Source organism: Strongylocentrotus purpuratus, unplaced genomic scaffold (genome assembly GCF_000002235.5).
Source record: "Strongylocentrotus purpuratus isolate Spur 01 unplaced genomic scaffold, Spur_5.0 spur5_scaffold_2, whole genome shotgun sequence".
Lineage (NCBI taxonomy): Eukaryota > Metazoa > Echinodermata > Echinoidea > Camarodonta > Strongylocentrotidae > Strongylocentrotus > Strongylocentrotus purpuratus.
In genome coordinates this window covers 2,135,710-2,156,535 of record NW_022145605.1, presented here as the reverse complement: position 1 = coordinate 2,156,535, position 20,826 = coordinate 2,135,710, and the positions used below count along the sequence as shown (strand labels likewise).

Genomic DNA, 20,826 nt, shown 5'->3' with positions numbered 1-20,826 from the left:
AGCCAGAGGCTGAAAATGGGGAGGGTGAAAGAGTAGAGAAAAGGATCGAGAGACAGAGCAAGAGAAAAAGAGGGAGGCAGAGCAAGAGAGGGAGAGGGTGAAAGAGTAGAAAGAGAGATACAGAAATAGAGCAAGAGAAGGGAAGGGAAACAAAGCAGTAGAAAGGAGAAAGAATTAAGCGAGATGTGAGTAGATAGATATATAGAAAGAGAAATGTATTGACATGTAAACAATTCTTTGTCCGTGGGAGCTAGAGACGTAAACATTGCGTATACATGGGGTGAATAACTGGCAATAACTCATCGTAGATAAAATTGTCATTTTATGTATTAATGCTTTTATAATTAACGCAGTCATGACAGGGAACATGGAAATTGTGAGTATTTTGAGAGCTGTTCTAAAGAATAAAGCTGATATTTTTTGCAACGAGAATATATTTTTGACGAGCCGAAGGCGTACAATCGCCGGGTTAGAGTTATGGTTAGGTTAGGGGTGGGTGTTTATAAAAGCATATTTAATACATAAAATGACAAATTTATCTAAGATGAGGGATTTTAGATCATGAAATCATGAGGAGAAAAAAAGTTGGTCGAGCTGTCCCCCGAAGAACCCCACCCTGGACAACTCGACCTGGTGTCCAGGGGCTTTGCGTCGGTGTTGTCTAGAATTCCAACTTACTCCACATAGACATTACACGTAAACGAAAAATAGGATTTTCAATTCACATCTTGTCGTTGGAATATCGCCATGATCCCAACATCTGATTTATAGAAAAAAAATGTGACCTTAAGTGTAGAGAATTTTCTCAGCTACAACATATTCGAAGCTTGCAGAAAATCGAGAAAAAATAATCGAGATATTGCTCAAACAAGACTAGAATGTCCTAATGCAGATTTCAGAAAAAGTCACCTCCAATAGGCATGACACGCAAACTAAGAAAATTCTGACATGTCGCATTCAATCAAAATTGTCACTGTGATGACGTCATCAAAGTGAAACATGGTGAGATATAAGGAGACGGAAGGAGACTGGGTAGTCATGTAAAAATACATGAGATGGACCGAGGGATGAAAGAGAAATCAGAATGCATATAGGCTACTTGGAAGGGGTGAAAAAAGAATACAAAGGGCAAAGGAAAGAGGTAAAGGAAATTAAGGAACATCCTATACGACATAAGAGGGAGAACGGGAGCCAAAGGCGGGAAAAGGAGAGCTGGCCGGTGAAAGAGTAGAGACAGATCGAGGGAGACATCAGCTAGAGCAGATCAAGAGGGAGGCAGAGCAAGAGAGGGAGAGGGTGAAAGCGTATAGAGAGATCGAGATATAGTAGTCGAAAAAGATGATAAAATCACTGATAAGAAACGAAAGCAAATTTTTAAAAAAATTACACCGGAATGGAAGTCGAGTGCTTTAACCAATATACCAAAATATGTCCCTTAGACAATACATGTAAAGCTGACAAACGGCCTTGGCATAGTCGCTATTTCAACTTTCAATTGAAAATTTCGACATGATTTCAACATCAGATCAAAAAACGGAAGGCACACTTAAGATAGCTCATATTATCAGCTATAACATGCTTAAATTGTGGGGGAAATAGACCAAAAAACGATGAAGATATTGCTCGCGAAAGAGGGGAATATTGAATCCAGTTTTGAAAAAAAAAGTCATATAAAAATGTGAAAAATTGACAGGCCTCCTTTAATCGCAAAAATACGCCATGATTCCTTTGTCAAAATGAAATATCGTGTCGACTGCATTTGTAGAGAATTATCTCAGCTAGAACATATTAAAATTAGGAAGAAAATCAATTAATTTTTACAGAGATACAATCGATTTTCAAAAATATGCTGACGTCATAATATGCAAATTGAAATTTTGAGTTCGGATGACGTCATGAGTTAATTGAGAGTCAAATAAGACATGAAATCATATCTCCGTTTCATACTCTATCAAAATATGGAAAAAAAACTGATCTTGAGTTATCCTGTTAACAAAAAAGTGTGCAAATAAATAAAAATAAAGAACAAAAATAAACTACTTGATCATGATCATGATTGTCATGATGATGATAATGATAACCATGATGATGATCATGAGCGTGATCCTGACATCTGATTGAAAAAATGAGGGGACATTTAGATAGCATATAGGCTCAGCTACAACATACACAAAAATCAACAAAAACCAAGCCGAAATAACGGCGATATTGCTCGCAAAAGATAAGAATGTAGAATCCAGATTTGAGAAAAAGTCATCTCCCATAAGGATTACACGCAAAAAGTAATGGATCAAGTGATAACAGGGTAATAATAAAGTAAATATGGTTGTTTATTACATTATTTGCGATTGTACGTGTTTTAATATTCAAAGGAGATGGTAGAGTGAAAGGTCAAAAAGAAAAAATAGTGAAGAAAAAAAAATTGTTGGAGACGCCCGGACTCGAACCAGGGACCTCGAGGTCGGAAGTCAAGTGCCTTACTGATATACCAAAACATTTCCCATAGAGATTACACGTAAACGGAAAATAGAATTTACAAATCCCACTTTGTAAGTGAAATATGAGCATGATCCCGGCATCTGACCAAAAAATAAAGGGCACACTTATGATAGCTTATTGTCTCAGCTACAACATACTCAAAGCTCAGCGAAAACAAAGCTAAAAAAACGGAGATATTGCTCGCAAAAGACAGGATGTAGAATCCAGTTTTGAGAAAAAGTCATGTCCCATAGAGAATACACGCAAAATGTGAAAAATTGACATGCCACCTTTAATCGCAAAAATACGCCATGATACCTTTGTCAAAATGAAATATTGTGGCAACTGCATTTGTAGAAAATTGTCTCAGCTAGATCATATCAAAATTTGGAAGAAAATCAATCAATATTTACAGAGATACAGTCAATTTTCCAGAAAAATACTGACGTCATAATATGCAAATTGAAATTTTGAGTTGGGAGGCCATTATGATGACGTCATGAGTTAATTGAGGGTCAAATGAGACATGAAATCATATTTCCAATTCATACTCTATCAAAATATGGAGAAAAAAATTGGGTTCACTTTGCATCCTAAAGCGCTACAATGGATTTTGTATGGCATGTTTTTGCCCATGTATGCTATGTATTACAAGAGCTCGCACGCACGGAAATTATCTTAAACGGACGCTCATTCCGTTATTAATGGTCAGAAAAAGGTGAACAAGGTATCAAAATGCTTGGAAAAATGTGTCAAATATGATGACAGAAAAAAATTGGCGATTCTATGTAGGAAAAAGCAATTACGCGCGAAAACGCGCGCGCATGTGCGTGCGCGCGTTTTTTGCAAAATGCTTAAAATGGCCTGAAACGTATGCAAAAAAATTTGAGACGATTTGGAGCATTTTTATTTTTTGCGCGCGCGGTGACGCGCGGACGTACGCATGCGCGCGCGTTTTCTGACCTGAAATTGACCGGACAGATATTGACCTTAATCGTGATAAATATGAATGAGAAATGCCTTTCCGTTATGAAGATATGATCATGAGTAAAAAGTACCAAAAAAAACACAAAATGGCGCCTGGATGACGTCATGAAAACTTGATGACCTTGAAAATGTTACTCTAACGTCTCATGACAATGACCTACGACTGTGCCAAAATTGAACGAAATTGACTAAACTGATCTTGAGTTATCCTGTTAACAAAAAAGTGTGAAAATAAATAAAAATAAATAATAATAATAATAAAGAAAGAAAATTCTGACGAAAACAATAGGTGATCTGTCGTTGACAGACCACCTAACTAGACATTTAATTCGTCATGGGGACGAATTAGGTGGTCTGTCTTCAAGTCTTATGATAGATTATAATATTTACTATATTGAGAAAGGGAGAAGTTATATAGACATGTAAACAATGATGATCATGATGATGATGATGATCTTGATAGTAATGGTGATGACGATGATGATGATGATGATCATGATGATGTTGATGATTATCATCAACAGACCACGATGACATCAGACTGAAAAAATGAGAGAACATTTAGATAGTATATAGTCTCAGCTACAACATACTAAAAAATCAACAAAAATCAAGCCGAAATAACGGCGATATTGCTCGCAAAAGACAAGAATGTAGAATCCAGATTTGAGAAAAAGTCATCTCCAATAAGGATTACACGCAAAAAGTAATGGATCTATTGATAATAGGGTAATAATAAAGTAAATATGGTTGTTTATTACATTATTTGCGATGGTACGTGTTTTAATATTCAAAGGAGATGGTAGAGTGAATGGTCAAAAAGAAAAAAAAGTGAAGAAAAAAAATTGTTGGAGACGCCCGGACTCGAACCAGGGACCTCGAGGTCGGAAGTCAAGTGCGTTACCGATATACCAAAACATTTCCCATAGAGATTACACGTAAACGGAAAATGGAATGCACAAATCCCACTTTGTAATTGAAATATGAGGATGATCCCGGCATCTGATCGAAAAATAAAGGGCACACTTGTGATAGCTTATTGTCTCAGCTACAACATACTCAAAGTTCAGCGTAAACAAAGCTAAAACGACGGAGATATTGCTCGCAAAAGACAGGATGTAGAATCCAGTTTTGAGAAAAAGTCATGTCCCATAGAGAATACACGCAAAATGTAAACAATTGACATGCCTCCTTTAATCGCAAAAATACGCCATGATGCTTTCGTCAAAATGAAAATTCGTGTCTACTGCATCTGTAGGGAATTGTCTCAGCTAAAACATATCAAAATTTGGATGAAAATTGATCAATATTTACAGAGATGCAATCAATTTTCAAGAAATCTGCTGACGTCATAATATGCAAATTGAAATTTTGAGTTGGGAGGCCATTATGATGACGTCATGAGTTAATTGAGGGTCAAATGAGACATGAAATCATATCTCCAATTCATACTCTATCAAAATATGAAAACAAAATTGGGTTCATCTTCCATCCTAAAGCGCTACAATGGATTTTGTATAGGCATGTTTTTGTCCATGTATGCTATGTATTACAAGAGCTCGCACGCACGGAAATTATCTTAAACGGACGCTCATTCCGTTATTAATGGTCAGAAAAAGGTGAACAAGGTATCAAAATGCTTGAAAAAATGTGCCAAATATGATGACATAAAAAATTTGGCGATTTTTTGTTGCAAAATGCCATTACGCGCGAAAACGCGCGCGCATGTGCGTGCGCGCGTTTTTTGCAAAATGCTTAAAATGGCCTGAAACGTATGCAAAAAAAATTTGAGACGATTTGGAGCATTTTTATTTTTTGCGCGCGCGATGACGCGCGGACGTACGCATGCGCGCACGTTTTCTGACCTGAAATTGACCGGACGGATATTGACCTTAATCGTGATAAATATGAATGAGAAATGCCTTTCCGTTATGAAGATATGATCATGAGTAAAAAGTACCAAAAAAAACACAAAATGGCGCCTGGATGACGTCATGAAATCTTGATGACCTTGAAAATGTTACTCTAACGTCTCATGACAATGACCTATGACTGTGCCAAAATTGAACGAAATTGACTAAACTGATCTTGAGTTATCCTGTTAACAAAAAAGTGTGAAAATAAATAAAAATAAATAATAATAATAATAATAATAATAAAGAAAGAAAATTCTGACGAAAACAATAGGTGATCTGTCGTTGACAGACCACCTAATAATAATAATAATAATAATAAAGAAAGAAAATTCTGACGAAAACAATAGGTGATCTGTCGTTGACAGACCACCTAATAATAAAGAAAGAAAATTCTGACGAAAACAATAGGTGATCTGTCGTTGACAGACCACCTAATAATAATAAAAATCTTGACGAAATCAAAAGGTGATACGTCTACGTACGTATCACCTAATAATATATATGCCTCCCGAAAGCGTGAAATCAGTAAATCGGCATATTTTGTAAAGTCATTAACATGCAGAAAGTGTTAACAACAACAAACGAACCAGAGAATAGAACTGAGGCAACGTGGTCTTGTGGATAAGACTGATCGCATCACAATGCAATGTATCCGGTTCGACTCCCAGCTTCTCCTTTATTTTTTTTATATATTTTTTTTCTTCACCCAATGATATTGACTTTCCATCTCTTTTTTAAAGGGGACACCCCCCCCCCCACCTTCTAAACAAAGGATTAAATAACACGTGATACTCTTTTTTTTTTTTTTTTTTAAGAGCGACTTTTTGAATTACTTAGTCGTTAGAATACATCATTTGCTACATCTACAACAATAAGTATCAATATGAAAAAATACATAGAGATTGGCAGTGTGACGCTTTTAGTCTAGTGGATAGGCAATTGCCTGGTAACTGTAAGGTATCGGGTTCGACACCCAGCTAGTGTTTTTTTTTTTTTTAATCTTTGAAAAAGAAAAACGTCTTTTGCTACATCTACACGATAAGTATCAATATGAAAAAATACATAGAGATTGGCAGTGTGACACATTAGTCTATAGTGGATAGGCAATTGCCTGGTAACTGGAAGGTATCGGGTTCGACACACAGCAAGTGCTTTAAAAAAAAATCTTTGTAATAGAAAAAATTATGTGAAACCCCTTTTTATCTCACTCAAAGTCCATATTTATTGCTATTCTTTTAATTGATTGATACAAATTTTTTTTTATTATTTTGTTATTATTATTATTTTTTTTTTTTTGTTGGGGGGGGGGGGTAGCTGGCGGTCGTCAGCTAGCTGGCGGTCGTCAGCTAGCTGGCGGTCGTCAGCTAGCTGGCGGTCGTCAGCTAGCTGGCGGTCGTCAGCTAGCTGGCGGTCGTCAGCTAGCTGGCGGTCGTCAGCTAGCTGGCGGTCGTCAGCTAGCTGGCGGTCGTCAGCTAGCTGGCGGTCGTCAGCTAGCTGGCGGTCGTCAGCTAGCTGGCGGTCGTCAGCGTGGCCTGCGGCCGGTAGCGGTAGCCACAGAGCCATGTCCATTTTTAAAACAAGATTCAAGAGCCTAGCTCTTATTGCCAGGTCAACAACGTTTTTTTACATTTTCAATCCTAATTTCCTCGTTTAAATCACTCTCTACTGTCCCGTACTATCCTTTTCCAGTCTGTATACAACTTATTTGTAGCATGCATGCAATGAACGGTGTTTTACTCCTCCTATAAATTTAATAAAAGCGCCCTAATCTTGCACGAGGTGAGACAAAGGGCCTTTTACATTTGAAAGCATTCACCCCACCTCGCCTGTATACCCGAGCAAAATTAAATAGTGCTCAACAATAAAAACCCACAGTCTTGGGTCAAGAGGTCTATATTTGTTTGTTTATTTAGTTATTTGTTTTAATTGACAGTGTACTATTACATATCAGGTATATTAGATACTCTGTTTTAAATACAATCAATTAGACTGTCGAGCAATGAATTATCTTCTGATTCTTGTCCTAAAATCATATCTAATTACTGGTTTTAAAACGGTATCATTTGAATTTCCATTTCCCAGCATTATTTTGAACTGTCCCGAAATTGTTTTCCTTTCTTGAAATCAGACTACAGCCCCAGCCTATTCTTTTCTTTTGCATGGGGATATTGAAAGGCCTTGTCCTCCCAGACAAGAATAAATAGCTTATTCAGCAGGCTACCTTTAGGGACAATACTTTAAAATAATGCTGTCATTGTTGCAATGTCAGGAATGCTATTATTACCTCTTTGGTAATCCACGTATTTGCCAAAAGTATTCGCTCAATGAAGGGAGGGTCGGATTTTTTTTCTTCAATTCATTAATTGATGCCATGTCTGAAAGAGCTGAGTATAGTTTGTTACGTAACTATTCAAAAATTGCAGGTGCAAGCTATTGAAAAGCCAAGCTTCCTTTATTCATTGGTGCCCTTTTATAGAATTCGTAGCGTATACTAAATTGAATAGACCCGTGTTCTATTCATTATGTCAGGGCAGTAACCTATTGTCATATCACTTTAAGTTAAAGTCAGTAGTTTGCAGAATAAATGAAAATAACATAAAACCTCCCTAATATATCAGTAATATCAGTAACTGAAAGAAAAAAATTAGGGGCAATCTTGACAACATCGGACTACAAAAATAATAATATATATGCCTCCCGAAAGCGTGAAATCAGTAAATCGGCATATTTTGTAAAGTCATTAACATGCAGAAAGTGTTAACAACAACAAACGAACCAGAGAATAGAACTGAGGCAACGTGGTCTTGTGGATAAGACTGATCGCATCACAATGCAATGTATCCGGTTCGACTCCCAGCTTCTCCTTTATTTTTTTTTATATATTTTTTTTCTTCACCCAATGATATTGACTTTCCATCTCTTTTTTAAAGGGGACACCCCCCCCCCCACCTTCTAAACAAAGGATTAAATAACACGTGATACTCTTTTTTTTTTTTTTTTTTAAGAGCGACTTTTTGAATTACTTAGTCGTTAGAATACATCATTTGCTACATCTACAACAATAAGTATCAATATGAAAAAATACATAGAGATTGGCAGTGTGACGCTTTTAGTCTAGTGGATAGGCAATTGCCTGGTAACTGTAAGGTATCGGGTTCGACACCCAGCTAGTGTTTTTTTTTTTTTTAATCTTTGAAAAAGAAAAACGTCTTTTGCTACATCTACACGATAAGTATCAATATGAAAAAATACATAGAGATTGGCAGTGTGACACATTAGTCTATAGTGGATAGGCAATTGCCTGGTAACTGGAAGGTATCGGGTTCGACACACAGCAAGTGCTTTAAAAAAAAATCTTTGTAATAGAAAAAATTATGTGAAACCCCTTTTTATCTCACTCAAAGTCCATATTTATTGCTATTCTTTTAATTGATTGATACAAATTTTTTTTATTATTTTGTTATTATTATTATTTTTTTTTTTTTTTGTTGGGGGGGGGGGGGTAGCTGGCGGTCGTCAGCTAGCTGCCGGTCGTCAGCTAGCTGCCGGTCGTCAGCTAGCTGCCGGTCGTCAGCTAGCTGCCGGTCGTCAGCTAGCTGCCGGTCGTCAGCTAGCTGCCGGTCGTCAGCTAGCTGCCGGTCGTCAGCGTGGCCTGCGGCCGGTAGCGGTAGCCACAGAGCCATGTCCATTTTTAAAACAAGATTCAAGAGCCTAGCTCTTATTGCCAGGTCAACAACGTTTTTTTTTACATTTTCAATCCTAATTTCCTCGTTTAAATCACTCTCTACTGTCCCGTACTATCCTTTTCCAGTCTGTATACAACTTATTTGTAGCATGCATGCAATGAACGGTGTTTTACTCCTCCTATAAATTTAATAAAAGCGCCCTAATCTTGCACGAGGTGAGACAAAGGGCCTTTTACATTTGAAAGCATTCACCCCACCTCGCCTGTATACCCGAGCAAAATTAAATAGTGCTCAACAATAAAAACCCACAGTCTTGGGTCAAGAGGTCTATATTTGTTTGTTTATTTAGTTATTTGTTTTAATTGACAGTGTACTATTACATATCAGGTATATTAGATACTCTGTTTTAAATACAATCAATTAGACTGTCGAGCAATGAATTATCTTCTGATTCTTGTCCTAAAATCATATCTAATTACTGGTTTTTAAAACGGTATCATTTGAATTTCCATTTCCCAGCATTATTTTGAACTGTCCCGAAATTGTTTTCCTTTCTTGAAATCAGACTACAGCCCCAGCCTATTCTTTTCTTTTGCATGGGGATATTGAAAGGCCTTGTCCTCCCAGACAAGAATAAATAGCTTATTCAGCAGGCTACCTTTAGGGACAATACTTTAAAATAATGCTGTCATTGTTGCAATGTCAGGAATGCTATTATTACCTCTTTGGTAATCCACGTATTTGCCAAAAGTATTCGCTCAATGAAGGGAGGGTCGGATTTTTTTTCTTCAATTCATTAATTGATGCCATGTCTGAAAGAGCTGAGTATAGTTTGTTACGTAACTATTCAAAAATTGCAGGTGCAAGCTATTGAAAAGCCAAGCTTCCTTTATTCATTGGTGCCCTTTTATAGAATTCGTAGCGTATACTAAATTGAATAGACCCGTGTTCTATTCATTATGTCAGGGCAGTAACCTATTGTCATATCACTTTAAGTTAAAGTCAGTAGTTTGCAGAATAAATGAAAATAACATAAAACCTCCCTAATATATCAGTAATATCAGTAACTGAAAGAAAAAAATTAGGGGCAATCTTGACAACATCGGACTACAAAAATAATAATATATATGCCTCCCGAAAGCGTGAAATCAGTAAATCGGCATATTTTGTAAAGTCATTAACATGCAGAAAGTGTTAACAACAACAAACGAACCAGAGAATAGAACTGAGGCAACGTGGTCTTGTGGATAAGACTGATCGCATCACAATGCAATGTATCCGGTTCGACTCCCAGCTTCTCCTTTATTTTTTTTTATATATTTTTTTTCTTCACCCAATGATATTGACTTTCCATCTCTTTTTTAAAGGGGACACCCCCCCCCCACCTTCTAAACAAAGGATTAAATAACACGTGATACTCTTTTTTTTTTTTTTTTTTTAAGAGCGACTTTTTGAATTACTTAGTCGTTAGAATACATCATTTGCTACATCTACAACAATAAGTATCAATATGAAAAAATACATAGAGATTGGCAGTGTGACGCTTTTAGTCTAGTGGATAGGCAATTGCCTGGTAACTGTAAGGTATCGGGTTCGACACCCAGCTAGTGTTTTTTTTTTTTTAATCTTTGAAAAAGAAAAACGTCTTTTGCTACATCTACACGATAAGTATCAATATGAAAAAATACATAGAGATTGGCAGTGTGACACATTAGTCTATAGTGGATAGGCAATTGCCTGGTAACTGGAAGGTATCGGGTTCGACACACAGCAAGTGCTTTAAAAAAAAATCTTTGTAATAGAAAAAATTATGTGAAACCCCTTTTTATCTCACTCAAAGTCCATATTTATTGCTATTCTTTTAATTGATTGATACAAATTTTTTTTTATTATTTTGTTATTATTATTATTATTATTTTTTTTTTGTTGGGGGGGGGGGGGGTAGCTGGCGGTCGTCAGCTAGCTGGCGGTCGTCAGCTAGCTGGCGGTCGTCAGCTAGCTGGCGGTCGTGTCAGCTAGCTGGCGGTCGTCAGCTAGCTGGCGGTCGTCAGCGTGGCCTGCGGCCGGTAGCGGTAGCCACAGAGCCATGTCCATTTTTAAAACAAGATTCAAGAGCCTAGCTCTTATTGCCAGGTCAACAACGTTTTTTTTACATTTTCAATCCTAATTTCCTCGTTTAAATCACTCTCTACTGTCCCGTACTATCCTTTTCCAGTCTGTATACAACTTATTTGTAGCATGCATGCAATGAACGGTGTTTTACTCCTCCTATAAATTTAATAAAAGCGCCCTAATCTTGCACGAGGTGAGACAAAGGGCCTTTTACATTTGAAAGCATTCACCCCACCTCGCCTGTATACCCGAGCAAAATTAAATAGTGCTCAACAATAAAAACCCACAGTCTTGGGTCAAGAGGTCTATATTTGTTTGTTTATTTAGTTATTTGTTTTAATTGACAGTGTACTATTACATATCAGGTATATTAGATACTCTGTTTTAAATACAATCAATTAGACTGTCGAGCAATGAATTATCTTCTGATTCTTGTCCTAAAATCATATCTAATTACTGGTTTTTAAAACGGTATCATTTGAATTTCCATTTCCCAGCATTATTTTGAACTGTCCCGAAATTGTTTTCCTTTCTTGAAATCAGACTACAGTCCCAGTCATAGACAAGGAAACAGAGCCTCTACATAATAGACTTCGTTCGTACGCCATTTGCTTTGAATATTCATTCATAGTATTTCGATAGCATTACGTCATCTTTCATACGCCTGTCCGGCATACATTTCGAGGAACTTGTACTTTTCTATCGGTAGCGTACATAGAGATACATACTACTAAGCAAAGAGATTTGATCATACACAGTATGTCCTTCGTAGGAGGACTAGAGGGCCAACTAAAATCGTGACCTTTGACATTTCATAGGTTTTGCATTGGATGCATTATTGGGGTTTTGTCCGATTTGAACGACGGTTTTGGAGGGTCAATGAATATTCATGAGCAATTACGTAAAAAATACGCCAACTACTATTCGTTGATTGGCCATCGACAAAAAATTTTATGTATTAGGTCATGCATAAAACATTTTTTTCATTCCCAGAATTCCCTACGATTTGAGCACGAAAATGGCGGTTGTATGAACTGTGACTTTCAAGTTATTCAATTACGAACAATGAAACATTTTTCTTTTAAGTGAATTTCTATTATAATAGAAGTTTGTCAAGTACATCTCAGTGAAGCAGAAAATCTTCAGGCGAACATTGACATCGAAGTGATACCCTATGATATCAAGAAAAGTAAGTAAAGATCCATTTTGTTTGAAGGTCTCTGAAATTATTGTGATGTGTTCGTCATTGCAGTGAGCGGCTCCCCGCATTGTCACAACGTATTACCCGGTTAACCCCCTACCCCATCCTCTTTTCTTTCTTCTGACCAAAGAATATTAACTGATTGAATGAACTCTAATTTAAGTCATCGACGGTAATATTTTTAGAAACAATCAGGATTTTACCGTAGGTTATTTCATTAGAGCGCATCTCGTAATTTTAAGTTCAGTTCATAGCTTGATTACCGATAGTAATCGGTCGTAGATGTGGACCTGTTGTAGACTGCGCAAATGGCTCATTGCTAATCGAAGCCGATGAGATCTCGTCGAGCAGAATGTGATTTTCAATCCGCCGGTGCTAGCCGGTGTCATAGGCGATTTGTTCCGTGCAGGCGATCGGTTCCTCCGGAACCGATCGCCTGGATATGTACCCGCCGATTTGTTCCGGATTCGTAGATTCGTTCCGCTAGTCACAGGCGATCGGTTCCGGCCAGGCGATTCATTCCGTGGAACCAAGCGGCGGGATATTTAGCCGCCGATCCGTTCCGAATCTCATCGGAGAGCGTGCGTGCTCACGTATTATTGAATACACGCCATGGTACACCCCTAAAGTAAAATGAACTATTCTGGTCGGCCTTTGCAACCAATCAAACTTCTCCAAATTAGCTACACCAACGATTGCCAATTTGAGAACTTTGTATAGAAATGCAGATTCCCGTTGTTCAAATATGTTGATAATTGCGGCCAATGATTGACCACAAACAGTAATATAGACAGCGCCGTCGCGAAGCGACGGGGACTGGGTGGTCTAGCAAAAAGGGCAGTTGTTGCCATAGGCTTAGTTTGCCTGTAAAAGCAGATGTCGGGGTGTTTTCTAATCAGGCCTTCTAATTTGGTTTGAATGCTGCTTTATATGATATCGTGTTACGTCAACCACCTATTACCGGGCTTCATCACAGAATCTAATTATGCATGCATGTGGGCTGCATGCATGATGTACATGTAGTTTAAATGAAAGAGATGCGGGGGGTGGGGTGGGGGGGGGGGCCGGGGTCAACACAAAAAGAAATGAGTGGTCGAGCTGATAATTAAGAAGGACCAATAAATAAAAAAAAAGAAGAAAAAGAAGAGAAAGAAAATTCCTCAAGTAAAAGACGTGTCCGGCAGAATAAAAAAATAAATAAAAGAAAAACCCGACATATTTTGTTGAATTTTCAACCCTTGGTACTAGCCGACAAAAGTTAGTGTTAAACAGAGCCATAGCATAGTGTGTCTATACCTCCCCCCCCCCCCCCCCCATTCCGCTACATACAGTGGCAGATCTGTTGCGCCCCTTGTTTGGAAACCACTAATTTCACGTACATTTTCACGTACATGTAGGCCTAATATCAGAAAACTATCGCCTGCCCCCCCCCCCCGTTTTTCAAATTTTCGGGCTGCGCCCGGCCCCTATTTTCGAATCCTGGATCCGCCGCTGTAGTGCGCACCCTTTCCTTACTTATTCCAAGTGCCATTTTAATATCAATTGTCACAGTTGCTACGTGCACCTTATACTTTGACAAAGTGGCCCTTGTACCTTTTATGCATTTCCCTTGTAAGCATGCCCTTTGAATCTGTGATGGGTGTCCCATCTGTAAGTTACACTTTTTTTTTCTTTCCTTTTAAAAAAAAATTAGAATACTTCAGTCTCAGAAAGGCCTCATTCTCTGAAATTTCAGATAATTTTCGCATTGCCCATGTAATACATGTACTCTATGCGCATATACTAGTCAGTAGGTTATTTATTTATTTTTCGTACCGCGCGCGGGTAATTCTGTACGAGGTTATAAACCTTATTATTAAGTAATATTTCAAAAAAAATAATATTGGTTTTCATTGCAACAATAAATACAAAAGTATCAAGATAAAGCTAAAATTTATTTGTACCATGTTTATTCGACACAAGTAATAAAAATATACGCGATTATATAAGCAGAAAACGTTCGGCCAATGTCGGATAAGAACGGCGGCTTTCGAACGTATCTGCGAACGAGTCGATCCAGTAGATTCGTTCCGAGGAACAAATCGGCGCGCCGATTTGTTCCGCGGAACCCGGAACAAATCGCCTACCACACCGGCTGTAACACCAAGAAGCGACTGCGTTTCCTGAGCTGGCGCGGCTATGACTTTACAGTGTGTTAGTGTTACTGTTACAGTAAAGCCTAGATCTAGACTAGTATTCATAGCATATTCTAGCCTGAATTTTCTGTCTCTTTCGTTCGTTAGCCTCTGATTTGGGTAGGGTCGGCTCCTCTCTTTAGCCGACCCTACCCAAATCGGAGGCTAACGACGAAAGAGACAGAAAAATTCGGGCTATGCAGGCCTAACTTTAGATCTAGCACTGCAGTTGCACTGTCTTAAGTAGATCTAGAAGTCTATAGAATTCTAGACCTAAACAACATTTAACCCCGAATCTAGTATCATGGTATAGATCTAGGCCTAGATCTAGGGCTAGATTCTAGGCCTAATGTAGATTCTACTCTTAACAAAAAATTCTAAATAAATTCTAAATGCCTGATGTAGATTTCCTCTAGATCTAGGTGGATCAATGTGGAAGTTTAATATGGAGGGGGGGGGGGGGGGTGCACAATCATTTTGTGCCCCCTTTTTAGGATGTGGCATAGCCATAGGGACGGGTCTAGATCTAGGTCCAGAGCCACCTACTTATAATATTAAAAATAGGCAATTAGATCTAGATCTATAGTTGTAGCAAAGACTTCCAAAGCCATGGGTCTAGGCTCGTTTTTGATCCACTAGACTAGACTAGTCGTGCACATGTGTCATTATTGTGATCCAGGTCCAGATTCAGCTTAGTTTGAATGTAGATCTAGGCTAGATCTACCAACGACAACAAAAACAAAACAAAAAAGGTGTCTCCCCAGTGGCGGATCCAGGGGGGGGGGGGGGTTGGGGGGGTTGCAACCCCCCCCCCTTGGGCGGCCCAAAAAAAAAAAAAAAAAAAAAGAAGAAAAAAAGAAAAAGAAAAAAAGAAAGAAAAAAGAACGCACGCTGGAGAGAAACCCTTTCAAGTGCAAATATTGTGAGAAGATATTCAACTCATCAGGTAACTTAACCAAACACATGATAACTCTGGATATAACTGTGTATTGAACTGTTACTTGATTTAAAAAGACGTTATCATGCACTGCTTTTTATGGTCTCCATTGTGTTAATAGATGCCAGGAAAACATCACTTACGGGGTTCAAATAAACACCCCCAAAAAAAATCGGCTCGCCGCTTCGCGGCTCGTGGACGATGCTCCGCATCGTCATTATTTTGGTCAACCCCCCCCTTAGCAAAAAGCTAGATCCGCCCCTGTCCCCCCCCCCTCCCCACCTCCCACTTCCCCTGATTTCGCTCTTAGTTATGTCATTGTGCCTTGTTTGAAATAATTAGTTTATTTTCAGGATTTTATGCCACTCCTTAGTTTTATGTTGGTGAGAATTCTGGATCCAACCCTACATATGACATGGATATTTCTTTCTCTAAAGGACATGAACAAAGTTATAAACAGATAACTTATGCATGCATTATGATATTAGCAGGAACCTTACTAAGTTTCTGTTTTCTTTTAATTGTAGATGCTATGGAACAAAGAAGCAGATAATGATCACAGAAGTGCAACAAAGAGCACCAGGACCTGATCAACAAATGTATCTAATCAGGAACAGGACACCTAAGACCTAAGTTGAACTTTGGCAAGGTATGTTTGTATGAAGTTCGAAAATATTCAGGCTGTATAATCTAAGCCCATGCGAACACCACACTCGACTTGGACTATATACAAAGATTTGGGGAACTGTCATCTTGTGTTGCATTATATCTTGTAATTCTCAATTATTCTCTAGCTTTTTATTTAGGTGACAAACTATGGTGTTGCTACAGTTTATTCTCTCAGCATATTAAAAGATGTACTCAAAGGTACTTTTCCTAAATATTACATTATATCTAACAAACTTTTGTTCACAAAAGTCTAGCAAATAATAACTTAAAATAAATTGGAAATTACTTTTAAAATAATTGGAAATACATTTAAACCTTTACTCTTCTCTTCAAAAAAGGCCCTATCAGATAGACATAAGTTTATCATTTTTTAATAAAATTAAAATGCAAGACCTAAAAAAAGTGGGGAGGTACTATTTCTCAAAATCCAATATAATGCAGCAGTTTTAATCTTATTGATTTCTCCTCTCTTTTTGTTTTTTTATTATGCAGGTTGTCCCATGCAGAAGGTTTGATTCCCAGGCTTCTTTTGTACAAGTCCCTTGTCTACCCTCATCTTGAGAACTGTTCCGGTGTCTGGGATCCCTACAACATCTCAGATGTCCAGGACGCTACTTCACAATGGGGACCACAAGAGAACCAGCAGTTTGACTGAGATGATCAGCACCTTTTAGTTGCCTACTATATCTACAACCACAAGGCACTCTGCAAGAAGACTGGGAATGGTGCACAAGATAGTCAATGGTCTCTCCGCTCTCCCTTGAAAATTTCCCCACTGCACTACTTATAGCTACTTGCGCCCTCTATATAGCAAACAATGCCTAATCGGTGCCTACTGGTCCCCCATGATCCTCTTTTCTTATATTAATTGAGAGCTGATTTGATGAGATAACCACCTGTCAGTGACCTTGCAGGGTGGTCTAATCCCTCTGGCCAAACTAGTACAGACGGGCTTTAACAAATCACGAGCAGGAAGTACCATGACATGACCCTCAAGTTGCACCAAGCCAGAAGCGACATAGACAAGTTTGTATTTGCCCAACACTCTGTCCCAAAGTTAATGGAACTGACTTCCAGCAAATATAGTGCATGCTGACAGTCCAGCTGCCAGGGACTACTTCTGAGGCATCTACTCTCCTTATCCCACTTAAAAACAGTCTGTCTTCCTCACACCACTTGTAATCTTTAGTATTAGTTCATCTTCGTGAAAGGCTACAACGCCTTTTGAAGATTACCAGAAGAATAAGAAGATATATTATCGAGGATCATGAAAGTAATCATATCTTCTTTTAAATGCGTGTACATGGAATATAGTTTTTGATATTTAATCTTAAGTCAAGTTCTGACAAAATATTAGGGATGCTGTACTGGATAGTAAATTGAAGGGGGGGGGGGGGTTTATAAAATTATGTAGTTCAATAGTAATACTGTAGTAATATAATTATACACTGTCGCTCATAAAGTTGGAATATTTTTGTTTTACCCTAATTTATGGAATTATTTTAAATATAATTTAAAAATAATAGTATACATTCTCAGATCTTATTTTTAAATTATTTATAAAATAATTCCATAAATTGGGGTAAAACAAAAATATTCCAACTAATAGTAACAATAATGACAATGATCATGATAATAGTAGTAGTAATAATGATAATACAGATAGTAGTAAAAACAACAACAATAATGTCCAATGTAAGATAAAGTACTCATAAAACTCAGTATATACCTGTTCTTTAAATAATAAAATAGCATGTTGATATTATTGAATATTTTTTTCAAAATCTACAGTAAACTTTTACAACTGAAAAATTTGAATTCAAGAGACAGCCCCCCCCCCCCCCCCCCCCATCTATTTGCCATCCTTTTGTTGATGTCATGTTGGATTTAAAAAGATCTTTATAGAAAAAAAAAAAAAAAAAAAAAAAATGAGTTCATAAATGTTAATAAATTAGTTGATACTGCTTAATTCTGTTCTTTTCATTTTCTTATTTTGTGAAATATATGTGATGATGCTGGTGATTATGATGATGTAGGCACTCTGTAATGATAATGCTGTATGACTGAGGTGAGATGGGGTCTGATGCAGTCTTGTGTAGAATTGAGTATGGTGTTCGACCTTTTGATGTTTGTTTATATCTGGTATCAGCGAGATAGATTTAACCATCTTTCCTAATGAGAGAAAGTGGAAATGTAACAAGAGAGTGGGCAAGACTAATGTATAAATACAGTATAAAAAATGGTTTACAATAAAGAATAAGTCAATGCCAAAATGATGAAAGCATATAGGTAATTGGGTGTGGATGGGGGAGGGAGGTTAATAGAGCCTATGGAAATGTCAATATTGGAAGGGGTCCCTGTATTGAAAATGTTACTGTTGGGGGGGGGGGGCAAATTTCCCCAAAATCAGTGACGACGAATGCAAAAATTTAAATTTCATTGGGGATGGGGCACAATATGAAGAACATTGAAGTCGAGGTGAGAATGATTCATTATTTGGACACTAAAAATATTAATATATCACTTGTTAAGTCGGCTAAATGATCAGTGCAGTTTTTCTGATTTAAAAAATATTTAAGTTAATAAACAACAAAAAAAAGAGGTAAAAAATGAATTGAGGTACAACAGTGAAATGGGGTCATTATTTTGGCTTTCATCGAAAGGGTGCGGTGCGGTGCGGCGCGATGGTGGTGCTCAACGCACCCATTCGATAAAAGAGGGGGGCTTTTCTCGAAAGGGTGCGTTGAGAGCGGAGTACCGTTTTAACACACCCTTTCGATAAAAGCGGGGGGGGGGGGGGGGGCTTTTCTCGAAAGGGTGTGTCGACTAGTCTTTCGCATCAGTCGTTTAAAATGAGGATCTGGGACAGAAGGTAATAGTTGCCAATTTAAGTATATCGAAAATGTATTAAATAAAATGGAATGGTTGTTGTTGTTTTAGTTTTAAGGGCGAGTGTCATTCAATTATGAATATTTACGCCGTCTTGATTACAGTGGTCTCTTTCGTTATTACTATGTTGATGGGGGAGACAGAGAGAAGGAAAAAAGGGAAAGGGAAAGGGAAGATAAAAGGAAAGAAAGAAGAATAAGAAGAAAAGAGGGAAACGGGGGGGGGGGGGGGGGCGCGAAAGGCTCTTGCTTCTCTCACCCCCCCCCCCCCCCGCCAAAAAATAAATAAATAAGAGAGAGAGAGAAGGGAAAGGGAAAGAAAATATAAAAGAAAGAAAGAAGATGAAGAAGGAAAGAGGGAAACGGGGGATGGGCGAAAGGCTCTTACCCCCCCCCCCCCCCCCCCCCGCCAAACAAATAAATAAGAGAGAGAGAGAGAAGGGAAAGGGAAAGAAAGAAGAGGAATAAGAAGGAAAGAGGGAAACGTGGGAAGGGCGAAGGGCTCTTGCCTCCTCCCTCCCCACCCCCCGCCAAAAAATAAATAAGAGATAGAGAGAGAGAATGGAAAGGGAAAGGGAAAGAGAAGATAAAAGGAAAGAAAGAAGAGGAAGAAGAAGAAGAAAAGAGGGAAACGGGGGCGAAGGGCTCTTGCCTCCCCCCTCCCGCCAAAAAAATAAATAAGAGAGGGAGAGGGAAGGGAGAGGGAAAGAAAATATGAAAGGAAAGAAAGAAGAGGAAAAATAATAAGAAAAGAGGGAAACGGGGGAAGGGCAAAAGGCTCTTACCTCCCCCCCCCCCCCCCTCCCGCCAAAAAATAAATAAGAGAGGGAGAGGGAAGGGAGAGGTAAAGAAAATATAAAAGGAAAGAAAGAAGAGGAAAAAGAATAAGAAAAGGGAAACGGGGGCGAAGGGCTCTTGCCTCCTCCCCCCCCCCCCCCCGCCAAAAATAAATAAGAGAGAGAAGGGAAAGGGAAAGAGAAGATAAAAGTAAAGAAAGAAGAGGAAGTAGAAGGAAACGGGGGCGAAGGGCTCTTGCCTTCCCCCCCCCCCCGCCAAAAAAATAAATAAGAGAGAGAGAGAGAGAGAGAAGGGAAAGGGAAAGAGAAGATTAAAGGAAAGAAAGAAGAGGAAGAAGAAGAAAAGAGGGAAACGGGGGCGAAGGTTTCTTGCCCTCCCCCGCCAAAAATATATAAAAATAAGAGAGAGAGAGAGAGAGAGAGAGAGAAGGGAAAGGGAAAGAGAATATAAAAGGAAAGAAAGAAGAGGAATAAGAACAAGAAGAAAAGAGGGAAACGGGGGCGAAGGGCTGTTGCCTCCTCCCCCCCCCCCCCCCGCCAAAAAATAAATAAGAGAGAGAGAGAGAAGGAAAGGGAAAGAAAAGATAAAAGGAAAGAAAGAAGAGGAAGAAGAAGAAAAGAGGGAAACGGGGGCAAAGGGCTCTTGCCTCCTTTCCTATTCTCCCTCTTTTTCGTTTTTCTCTTTCTTTCTTTTTCTTTTTCCTTTCCCTCTCTTTTTTCCCCTCCCCCTTTTCTCTTTTTTTTCCCGACGGCAGCGCAATTTTACCGACAATATCCTGACAGGTGGGGGGGGGGGGGGGGGGTTGTCGCCCCCACACCCCCCTTTGGAGACGCCCCTACCTACGCCACTGTTGGCGACCACAAGGCTATCAATATTAATGAAGATTCTTTTTTAATGTTGCAGAGAGATAAGTATTTTCTCTATGAACTTGTTTAATGGAAGGATAATAAATAATATTAAAAACATGAATACTATAGCGG

At 38.5% G+C, this 20,826-nt stretch overlaps 1 long non-coding RNA gene across 1 annotated transcript; it reads left to right on the top strand.

Moving 5' to 3' along the window:
- The first annotated feature begins 16,090 nt into the window (after positions 1-16,090).
- LOC115926590 lies at positions 16,091-17,154 on the top strand. Its single transcript, XR_004065144.1, has 2 exons — positions 16,091-16,140; positions 16,653-17,154. It is a non-coding gene; the product is annotated as an uncharacterized LOC115926590 (long non-coding RNA).
- Positions 17,155-20,826: the final 3,672 nt, after the last annotated feature.